This window comes from Saimiri boliviensis, chromosome 20 (assembly GCF_048565385.1).
Source record: "Saimiri boliviensis isolate mSaiBol1 chromosome 20, mSaiBol1.pri, whole genome shotgun sequence".
NCBI classification, from domain to species: domain Eukaryota; kingdom Metazoa; phylum Chordata; class Mammalia; order Primates; family Cebidae; genus Saimiri; species Saimiri boliviensis.
In genome coordinates this window covers 26807627-26819833 of record NC_133468.1, presented here as the reverse complement: position 1 = coordinate 26819833, position 12207 = coordinate 26807627, and the positions used below count along the sequence as shown (strand labels likewise).

The following is a 12207-nucleotide window of genomic DNA, read 5'->3' as shown; positions in this document are numbered from 1 at the left end:
TGGGATTACAGGCATGCGCCTTACACTATGCCTGGCTAATTTTTATATTTTTAGTAGATACAGGGTTTCACCACGTTGGCCAGGCTGGTCTCGAACTCGTGACCTCAAGTGATCTGCCTGCTTTGACCTTCTAAAGTGCTGGGATTACAGGTGTAAGAAAATGTCAGATCATTTTCTTACTTTCATGCAATCTCTCTTCTGTCTACACTATCAATGAACTAATTTGTCTTGATAGGTTTGCAATGATTCAGATATAATGTGTATAAAAGCAGTGAAACTTTAAAAGCACGGGCATTATATTCTAGATAATCTCCATTTGCTTCGTTAATTTTCTTGTGGACCCATTTAAACTTCAAACACCATTCAGACGAGAAAACCTGGACCTGAGCTAGCCTCCAGCAAAGTCAGAGAAGGCACTGTTTATAAACAGCATGGAGGAATTGCTCTCAGTTGGGCCTGAAGATCCCACCACACTTCAGGGCCACCATGGTTGAAAAAGAAGGAGACACTTTAGGTCCAACATGTCCTATGGGGGAGGGGTACCATGGGAGCCCCCAGAGCAATGCAGGCTCTGGGAGGTTATTGCTTGGTGGCAAAGTCTCCTTTTGAACTCGGGTGGTCTCCAGGATACCCAGGGAAGTAGCCTGGGGTGACGGAGTAAGGCCAGACTTGGTGGAAGCCAGGGATGCTGCTCCAATCACCTGTGTCTCAACTGTCCCATTTGTGAAAGGCTAAGCCTGGCCTACCTTCCTTTGAGTCTTCTCCCTCTCCCCTCTTGGTGGCCAGTACTTGTTGGTCAACAGGAGATCAATAGCTAGTTGTTTTGAAGAAAGTGAAAGGAGATGCTAGGACTAGTCCTAGCCTATAGAGTGAGAATGGAAACGAACTCTGAGAAGTGCCTGGTAGGGTGCTGGCACACAGAGATAAGTGGAAGCATCTTTTTCCTTCCCCTTTGCAAGCCAACTAGGGCTCCAAGAACAGCAGGATGCACACATGCACCTCTGTAGCAGGAACACTCACAGGGCTTGCTCTGCTCTTTCTTAGACTTCATCCATCCATCCATCCATCCATCCACCCACCCACCCACCCATCCATCCATTCACTCATCCATTCATCTATCCATCCATCCATCTACCCACTCACCCATCACTCATCCATCCCTCCATTCATCCATCCACTCACCCATCTATCCATTCACTCATCCATCTATTCATTAATCCATCCATCCACCCATCCATTCATCCACCCATCCATTCATCCATGCATCCACCCATCCACTCATTCATTCATCTACCATCCATCCATCCACTCACCCATCACCTATCCATCCAATCATTCACTTATCCATTCCTTCAGATATTCAGACTTCCTCCTCATTACACGGAGACTGAGAGGGTAGCAGTGTTATTTAGTTTAACATGGGGGAGGGGTTGCACAATAATGCAAACTGTGACATTTGATTGTCACACTGCATAGGGTGGTCCCCCAATCCAATATGACTAGTGTCCATATAAAAAAAGGAATTTGGACACAAACACACACATAGGGAGAGTGCCATGGGAGAAGACAGACACAACACACAGGGAGAATACCATGGGGACATGGGAGAGAGGCTGCCTAGGCCATGGAACCACCAGATGCTGGAGAGGGTCCGAGGACAGATCCTTTCCAAGTCTTCAGGGGGATCATGGCCCTGCTGACACCTCCAGCTCAGATTCCACCTTCCAGAATGGTAACAGGATACATTTCTGCCATTTAAGCTACCCTATTTGGGGTATTCTGCTATGACACAAACACAGTTTTTAAGACAATGCCAGTGTTAGTTTGCATCCTGGAAGAGCTGTTTTCATGCTATATAGCAAGCTTCTCCCCTCACCACCAAACAGGCGTTTTTCTAGACAAGAGAGGGGCAAGAAAGGGCAGGCCCATAACAGGCCATAGCCTAACAGGGCCAGCGGCTGAAGATGACTAAGCCTCAGGATCGGGGGTCAGCAATCACACCACACCATCACTACACCCTGTGGGAGTCTACCCAGAGGAGAAATCACAGAGGATCCTGAAGAGCAAAGGCCTGAGATGCCTGCCGCCAGGGAGGGGCATGTTCCCTGGTCCTGAGAGCCCTGGGAGTTAGCATCTCTCCTGAACCCTTCTCTCCCTACCATGCTGGGCACCTTCCCTGCATAGGCATTAGATAGCTGTCGAGTATAGGTCAGTGAGTGTGTCCACAAAATAGAAAACCCCTAGTTATGCCTGTCACTATAAAATCACAGTGAGCCCCCTTGTATATCTGGAGGGAGATGTCAGTCAGTCCAATCTTCGCAAATAAGTCAGTTGAGTCATTCATTTAGTTATTCAGTGTGTTAATGAAACAATATCAATTTATTTGAGCAGAGAGCTGTCACAGAAATGGAATACTTGCAATGTTAAGTTTGCTCCATTCTCCAAAGAAGAAGGGGGCTTGCCACAGATGCAGCCCTGGGTTCCTGGTGCCTTCCAGCTATGGCTCCACCTGGCTTACTCCTGCTCCCTAGGCCTGCACAGAGCTCTCACAGGATATCTTAAATACCACCATGGCTGTTACCAGGAAATGGTTGCACATTGCTCATATTATAAAAAAGATTGATAGGCTGGGCCCGGTGGCTCATGCCTATAATCCCAGCCCTTTGGGAGGCTGAGGCGGGCAAATTGCCTGAAGTCAAGAGTTCGAGACCAGCCTGACCAACATGGAGAAACCCTGTCTCTACTAAAAATACAAAATTACCTGGGCATGGTGGCCTGTAATCTCAGCTACTCAGGAGGCAAAGGCAGGAGAATCGCTTATACCCGGGAAGCAGCTGAGATCATGCCATTGCACTCCAGCCTGGGCAACAAGACTGAAACTCTCGAAAACAAACAAACAAATGAACAAACAAACAAATGAACAAACAAACAAACAAAATTGATAAACCCTGAATAAACTATGAGCTAAAGGGGGCATTAACATTAAAAAAAGGTAGATTAATAATGTATCTGACTTTATTTAGAATAAAATAAGAATACCAAACACACTGTATGCCCAAGACGTCAGTACTAGGTCCTAAAACCTCTGTCCCCATCTGTAAAAAGAGAGGCCATTGCCACAGCAACATATATGTTCCACTTCTGTAATCCTTAACTGCTTCCTGTGGGTCCCTCTTTGAAACTGTAAGTGCCCAATTCTCCCTATAGACCTACAAATCACAGCTGTTTTCCTAAGATGTGGCAGGATGTGCATCTAGTTACTGGAGAGCCAACTGTGCCCTTGAAGAACGAGGGAAACCTGGGGATTGCAGCAACTGAGACACCTACTGGGCTTTGAATGTGGCTGAATTTCTTACACAGAGACAGGGAAGTGAGGTGGCTAAAGCAGAGAAAATGGCAGAGTTCAGGAATAAAAATTTCAGCAAATTCAAATTCTCCCAGGACAACATCTGTCCTGGAGTTGGAAAGTTTTCAAGAATTGAAAAAGAAACCTCTTACCCATCATCTATTTTGAGGTAGATGCAATTCCTTTTCTAACCTTATATCTTATGTTTTGAGATGCTCTTAGGAATTCCCCTTTCATTAAAAACAAAGCCATTCCATGGCTTATTTTCTCCTTCGTTTTTTTCTCTCCCCTCTGTAGGATTTTACACTATGCAGTTTGTTATTACTCCTCATGTGGTCTCTCCTGGTTTTTAAGGCCTCATTTGTTGTTAGAATATAACATAATATATCATAACATGTCAAAGAATCTGTTAAACTGCACTTGAAAACTGTAAATGTCATTGAAATGTGGCTCCAAGTGTTCTGCTCTGTGTTCCTTGCATATTTTCAGCACTCCTGCACACTGCACCATTCCTAAGCACCTAGGAGCTGCTATCTCCATTGAGGGGAAACTTATTTCAGAAAAAGGGTTGTGGTTTTATTCTCTCTCCAATCCCTCTCCCTCTCCACTGGGTCCACTTTACCATTCAGCTCTGACAACCCCTTCACCTTCCTATCTCCTCCCCGCCTCCCCCATCTCAAAAAAGGATGGAGTTCACTGCTGGGGAGGGTAAGTGTCAGATGTCAGTAGAGCCAGGGAAGGCAAAAACTCAAAACTGCTGGACCTGGGAAGGCCTTGCCAGTCAGAGGTGGGGAGATTCCCAGAGGAGGCTGTGAAAGCTCCATTCTGATGAGCTAACAAGGTGGGGAAACTGAAGTCCTGGAGCATCTGGGCACCTGAGAAACCCCAGGTGGGAGGAGGAACTGAGACAGAGAACCAGCATAGACCACAGAGTGGTCCAAGAGGGGTCCCTGGGAGTTTGTTATTCCATCATTAAACATGTCCAGAATCTGAATCATCCACATCTTGAAATGAAGATCAATAACCCAATTATAATTTTTTTGATGAAAATAAGTGAACTAAAACTATTCTTTCCAGAGTGATATCTGTTGCACCAAAATTTCTAATTAAACATAAATTCAATTAAAAACTAAAACTACCCTTCTCTAAGTTATAACTCTCAAAAAAGAAAAAAAAAGAATGTAGTAACTGACAAAACAAAGCTTCAGTTGCAAGAACAATTCCTATTCTTGATCAAAATCTTCCCAACAAGTGAACGGAATATGAACTATGAACAGAAAAACAGTGAGACTGATATGGCCGATTCTGTGAGGGCTCTACGTGATTCCTGTCGAGCCATATGTATCAGTCCATTTTCATGCTGCAATAAAGAAATACCGGAGACTGGGTAATTTATAAAGGAAAGAGGTTTAATTGACTCACAGTTACATATGGCTGGGGAGGCCTCAGGAAACTTACAATGATGGTGGAAGGGAAATGAGAAGCAAGGGCCTTCTTCACATGGCAGCAGGAGAGAATCGAGAAAGCAAAGGGGGAAGAGCCCCTTATAAAACCATCAGATGTTGTGAGAACTCACTATCATGAGAACAGTATGAGGGAAATTTCCCCCATGATCCAATCACCTCCCATCAGGTCCCTCCCTTGACACATGGAGATTACAATTTGAGATGAGATTGGGTAGGGACACAGAACCAAACCATATCACCATACATGATGCAATCTGCTAGGACAAAGACAAATCCACTTGCTTCTTTTGATACAAAATCTATATCTCAATATTAATTAAAACATAGTAGTGTCTACAAAAATAAACAACACTGCTAGAGAAAGTCTCTTCGGGGTTCTTGTGCAAAGATGATACAAGATTGTCTGAAAAGAACAAAGTCATAAGAAAAAACCTGGAATGCATTTACATATAAAATATTATCCTTTGCATTCTCTTCTTGACTACTATAAAGATACATTTCCAACAGCTGGCAATGTAGGTATGTAATGTTTGTAAAAAAAAAAAAAAAGATAGTCTCAAAAATCAGCAGTTTTGCCATAGGTTTCCTTTTTTTTTTTTTTTTTTTATTTATTAAAAAAAGAGTGTTCTTGGCCAGGTGTGGTGGAATCTCAGCACCTTGGGAGGCCAAGGTGGGCAGATCACTTTAGGTCAAGAGTTCACTAGCCAACATGGTGAAACCCCATCTCTACTAAAAATACAAAATTAGCCAGTCATGGTGGCAGGCACCTGTAATCCCAGCTACTTGGGAGGCTGAGGCAGGAGAATCACTTGCACCCAGGAGACAGAGGTTGCAGTGAGCCAAGATCATGCCACTGCACTCCAGTCCAGGTGACAGAGTGAGATTCCATCTCAAAAAAAAAAAAAAAGAGTATTCTTTGAAAAATTATAAAAATGATATTTTTATTTTGATTAAATTGCCTTCATTTTATATTACATTTAGTCTGTTGTTTTCTGAATAAAATCCTGGAAGATTAGTTTAGCTGGGTATAAAATTTGAAGTTGACAATTATTTTCTTTTAGCTCCTTCAAGATTACTATACCATTGTCCTCTGGCCTCTGTTGTTCTTGAGTAGTCACTTCAGTCAAATGGCCTTACCTTTGTGATTATTTGCCTTTCACTCTAACTGTTTTTAAGATTTTCTCTTTGGCATTTTACAGTTGTACCAAATATACTTTGGTATGAATTTGGTTTTATTTACTCCACTAAGGATTTGTGTTTCTTCAGTCTTGTAAATAATGCTTTTCATCAGCCTTGGAATTTCTCAGCTATTATCTTTGTGTATTTTGTCACTCTCATTTTCTTCCTCTTTCATTCCCTTTTGAGTCTGATTAGCTATGTGGTAGATCTTCTCACTCCATTCTTCATGTCTTTTAATCTCTCTGTCATATTTTCAATCTTACATCTTTATGTTGTTTTTAGAGTTATTCACTTAAATCTAACTTCTAATTTGGTAATTCTCTTTTTGGACCAGCCTGACCAACATGAAGAAACTGTGTCTAAACTGCTTTCATTTTCAATGATTGGGTCCCATTTGTTTTTTTCTTTAAAAAAATCTGCTTTAAGAAATACTATCTTAATCTTTCTTATTAAGACTTTAATCATTTTAATTGTAGTCATATATTTTATCTCAGACTTGTATATATTTTAATGCAATCGAAGCCCTCTATCTTTCTTTCTTGCTTTTTAAAAAGCTGGTCATTTTTAGTCATGGCAAATTATTGCCTGTGTGCTTCACAATTGTGATTCATCTTTTAAAAGGCTTAATTTTTATTTTGGATAATTTGGTTTTGGCAGTATCTCTCTAGAGAGGAGTCATTTTTTTCTTCTTTTGATTGCCCAGATGGACTGGCCTGAAACCATGTTTCTTTAGTTTTTTGTGTATTTCTTTTTATTTTATTTTTGGAGGAGAGTAAAATCCTTTATTGGAGTATAATATGTAACTATTTCAGGAAGAGTTGATCAGTGTTTTCCTTGAGGGTAAGAAGATACTATACACACATCTTCAGGGCCTTCCAACCATAGGCAAAGTGTGCAATCTATGAGCCATACTTACTACTTTTTTTTTTTTTTTTTTTTTTTTAGAGACAGGATCTTGCTCTGTCACCCAGGCTGGAGTGCAGTGGTGTGATCATAGCTCATGGCAGGCTAGACCTCCTGGGCTGAAGTGGTCCTCCTCCCTCAGCCTCCCAAGTAGCTAGGACTACAGGCATGTGCCACCATGCCTGGCTAATTTTCTGTAGTTTTTAATTTTCATTTTGTAGAGATGGGGTCTTCTTGTGTTCCCCAGGCTGGTCTCAAACTCCTGATAATCCTCCTGCCTCTGCTTCCCAAACTGTTGGGATTGCAGGTATGAATCATGGCCCCTAGCCCATACTTATTTTAATGACATTTTATCTGTATAAAATTAATCTTAGGAAGGCTGAGCTTTTTTTTTTTTTTAAAAGCCTTATTATGAGATGATTGATATATCATACAATTCCCCTAAATTGTACAATTCAATGTTTTTTTTAGCAAATTCCGAGCTGTGTAATCATCATCATGATGAACTCTGGAACATCTCATCATCCCCAAAGGAAGCTCCGTTTCCATTACCAATCACTTCCCATTCCTCTCAAATGCTCTCCCCTGGTCTAGGAAACCGGGAATTCACTTTCTGCCTTTCTAGATTTGCCTATTCCAGATGTTTCATACCAACAGAATCACACAATATGTAGTCTCTTGTGACTGATGTCTTTCACTTAGTCTAATATTTTCAAGGTTCATCCACACTGCCGCATGTATCAGAATTCCATCCATTTTTATTGCTGAATTATCCATTGCATGCATAGACCACATTTTATTTATCCGTTTGTCAACTGACAGACATTTGGGTTGTTTCCACTTTTTGGCTACTGTGAATAAAGCTGCTATGAACATTCATGCACAAGATTTTGTGCAGACATATGATTTCTATTCTCTTGGGTATATACCCAGGAGTGGAATGGCTTTGTTGAATGGTGACTCCCTGCTCAACCTTTTGAGGAATGCCAACTGTTTCTTAATGTTTCTGCATCATTTTACATTCCTACCAGCAACGTACAAGGGTTCCAATTTCTCTATGCCCACCAATACCTGTTATTGTCCACCTTTTCTTATTTTAGCCATCTTATTTTAGGAGTGTGAAGTGATACCTCGTTATGGCTTAGATTTGCATTTCCCTAACAGTTAATGATGTTGAGCATCTTTTCAAGTGCTTGCTGGCCATCTGTAAATCTCCTTTGGAGGAATGTCTATCGTGATCCTTTGCCCAGTTTTTAATTGAGTCATTTGTCTTTTTGTTGTGAAGCTGTAAGAAGTCTTTATATATTCTAGCTATAAATCCCTCATGAGATATATAATTTGCAAATATTTTCTTCCATTTGGGGAGTTTTTTCATTTCCTTTATAACATTCTTTGAAGCATGTTAAAAAGGTTTTCACTCTGATGAGGTCTAATGTATCTACTTTTTCTTTAGTTGCCTGTGCTTTTGGTTTCTGGAACCAAATGTCACATTAATTTCTGTTCTGGGAGTTCCTGGGCCATTCATATAATGAAAATTCAAAACCTAATATCGAGTTGGGCACAGGACTCAAAGTGACTCTTCATTCTCTACTCTGTCTCCAGCTAGACATATGGTCAAACCTCTGCAGGCAGAGAGTTTCAGCCTCTCCTAGGAAGGAGGGAATGGCTTTTAAGAGCCATGTCTGAAGTGCAGGAATTTAGGCCTTAACTCTCAGCTTACACAGATTCATAGATGACTCTCCTGTTCCTGCATGGCCATCAAATCCTAGGTCCTGAAACCACCAGGAAAGAACCAGCCTGACCCCACCCCACCCAGGGCAGTTGTGGCACCAGCTCAGGACTTCCTGCTGAACCCTTTCTAGTTCCTGTTACATCTCTGACATCTGAGGATTTCCTGTTTTCCTTATGAATGCGTTGATGAATTTATTTACTTGTTTTTCTGAGGCACATCCTGCTCTGTTGGTCAGGCTAGAGTTCAGTGGCATGATCACAGCTCACTGCAGCCTCAAACTCCCAGGCCCAAGCCATCTTCCCACCTCAGCCTCCCAGGTAGCTGGGACTATACTAACCTACCCAGGGCTAGCATCACTGACTCCATCTTTTTTTTTTTTTTCTTTTTTGAGATGGAGTTTCGCTCTTGTTACCCAGGCTGGAGTGTAATGGCACGATCTTGGCTCACTGCCACTGACTCTATCTTAGCTGTAAACTCCAACCTGCCTTCCCCCTTCCTGCCACAGCCCCTCTGAGTGCATAACTGGGTCATACTGCACTTAGAAGCATTGAAGCTACTGTTCCTAACACTTGTAACCATTGTAACCGCATCCTGCTTGACATACCTCCCCACTGCTATTGTAAGAAAAAAGTTTCCCTTTGATCATTGTGTAGAAGGAGCCTGATTGCCCCTCTTCTTGGTAATTGTATGAAAACCACCTGTGTCCGCAGCCCGTTCCTCTAACCTGCTTTTCTGCTTCTATAAAATTCTGTTTCAGCTAGGCTCCTCCTCCCCTATCTCAATCAAGGTATAAAAGTTAATCAAGCCCCTTCCTTGGGACCGAGAGAATTTTGAGCATTAGCCGTCTCTTCAGTTGCCGGCAAATCAATACAGGACTCTTAATTTGGAACACAGAGCGTGGTGCGTTCCTTCTAATTCGTTCAGTTACAACAGGACTACAGGTGCATGCCTGGCTAGTTTTGTATTTTTTGTAGAGATGGGGTCTCACTATGTTGCTCAGCCTAGCTAATTTTGTATTTTTTGTAGAGATGGGGTCTCACTGTGTTGCTCAGGCTTGTCTTGAACTCCTGGACTCAAGCCATCTTCCTGACTCAGCTTCCCAAAGTGCTGGGATTATGAGTGTGAGCCACTGTGCCCAGCCAATACATTTAAGATTTCAAAAACTTACATTTTATCCATAACTTTTTGTTGGTTATAGCAGAAGTTTTAATTTTGAAAAAATATGTTTGTGGCCTGCCTTTTACTGGACTGAGAACTGTCCCTCGGAAGTTCTTAAGTTCTCTTCTTTGTCACAAAGATTCAGACAGTGAAGATAACAGAGCTTTTCAAAATCTGTGTGATCACGATCCCAGGCTGAGTGTCAGTGTGTCTCCACCTTTCCTCTGGAACGTAATGACAGCTGCAATCTAAAGGAGAGCTGAGGGACACCGGGCCGACTCTGCTGCTCGGGTGGTTCCCTCCTTAAACACTGGTCCTCTCAGAAGCACACTGGTTGTCACCACGGCTGCTCTTCCAAGGCTCCCATTAGTGGGCTCCAGGGTTCACGCCACACCCTGAGAGCATTCCCACATGGCAATGGCTCCACTTCTCTCTACTACTGAGTAAGAGTCCTCCCATCTACCCTCACCTCCTGTCCTCTGAGAAGAGTAGGAAGAAATAAAACTACCAAGCGTCACAGGAGCTTTTGCCTGGAGCTGGTGACCAAGAGTGGAAGAGCATTGAGGAAACCCGGGGGTCTCTTTGCGACGCAACCCACTGTGCATTACAGCAACATACGTGGGCAGCAGCAAGTTCAGACCTGTCACGGGTGGGAGCCAGGGGATGAGCAAGAAAGGACGAGAGGAGCCTTTCTCCAGAGCTTCCTAGGCCATTCCACACCATAGCACACAGAGCGGTTGGCACCTGCAGATAACTGGGCCCTCACTGGTGCCCTCAGGTTGTCGGGTACTGCTGGGCCTAAGCCCAGGGTACAGACTCCTTACCCTGGCCTGGCTGCTTCAAGGGTGGCGGGGTGGTGTGGGGCACACCTGCACCCATTGCAGTACCTGGCAGGGTTAAGATGAGCGTTAGGAAGCGATAAGGGGCTGGCACTGCCCGGGGCTCCAGGGCCCCCTTCCTCATTGCTGGGAGCTGATCTGCTTCCTCATTCCAGCTGTCCTCAGAGGCCGCCCTCCCACCTCGGCACCACCGTCCATGTTTCCCTCTTCATCTTTGGAGCAGACAGGCCAGCCCTGGGAGCCCTGGGCACCCCAAGTGTCTATGCCTTTCTCCCTTTTAAACTCCTCCGTCCTGAGGACTTCGGTCCCCAAAGCCACCTCCAGCCATGCCAACAGGCCCTGTGCCCCGGTGTCCTCTACCTCCTCTCGCTGACTGTGTGAGGCTTTTCTCCGATGCCTGCCATGCACTTGCCTTCCTAGTTCATCCTTTCGTCCCTTTCCCATCAAAGCCACTCTGAGTTCCAACTGTGTCTCCTAAGGCAGTTTCTAGAATCTAGTACATTAATTAATTTTTCTATTGAAAACAACAACAGGGGAACCATTTCTGCATGGCATCATAGCACAGGGACAGAGGCAGGGAGGCTCTGGGTAAGGGAGAGGGCAGGCACTGGGCATTTCTGAGGACTCTGGGGTGGAAAGAGCTGTAGGCAGGCGCTGGCTACCTCTTGACTCCACAGCTTCAAGGGTGATTCTGTCCCCTGGGAGCCACAAGAAGAGGAGGACTCATGCTAGGCTCAGGAGCTGTCTCCAGGAAACACAGCCATGTCTACGACAGCGGAAACAATGGAGCCAAATATGCTCATTAACACAGGGAGTCGGTGAAGAGAGAAAAAGAGAGCGAATAAGAGGGTTTGATACCAATAAGCAAAATGGATCAAGGCCCCCTGGGGGAAGGAGCCAGGGAGTCTTGTCCTTTTCCTCTGACCACTGGTTCACCATCTCAACCCTCTAGGCCTCCTCTTCATCCCATGTTCGAACAAAGGTCAGGAATCTAAGTCGTATTTCCAACAGCCTATGTTAGTCCAGAATTAACAGCCCCTCCCTCTATCAAGCACTGCTGTGACTTTCATTCAAGAAGCCTGGACAGAGATGCAGCTGGTTCATTCCTACTCCAGACAGAACCTCAGTAATTCAGATCAGACTAAAGGGACCAGCGGCAGGTGACAGTGAGTCCTTAATGAGCGATAACTGCTCTCCTTCCCTGGGTTTCTAAAAATTCAAGGGAGGCAAGAAAAGCTCCTCCAACCCACAGTTGGCCAGTGGAAGTTAGTCCACAAAGCCTAAAAATCAGGTGGCCCTGCTTTCAGCATGAGCACAGTGCAGCAGAAGTCTACTCAAGGTTGGCCAAAAACACTTCTCTCTTTCTTTCTTGCAACTGGCAGAACCCCACGACTGAGCCCAAAGAAGATGAACAGAGTAATGTTCCACTTCTGAATAGGTTTGAAAGGGCCCATTCTTTGCCTTCTTTTCCCTGCTGGCAGCTGGGTGCAGAAGGAGATTAGTCCCACAGAACAGTAAAGCCTGGGTCCCTGAATCACCCATGGAAGAGAGCCACTCACCAAACAGGAATACCCACCTTAGATC

General features: G+C 44.0%; 1 protein-coding gene across 4 annotated transcripts in view; it reads right to left on the bottom strand.

Moving 5' to 3' along the window:
* SDK1 (sidekick cell adhesion molecule 1) overlaps positions 1-12207 on the bottom strand; it is a 948273-nt gene that overhangs the window by 135677 nt on the left and 800389 nt on the right. The window lies entirely within an intron of this gene.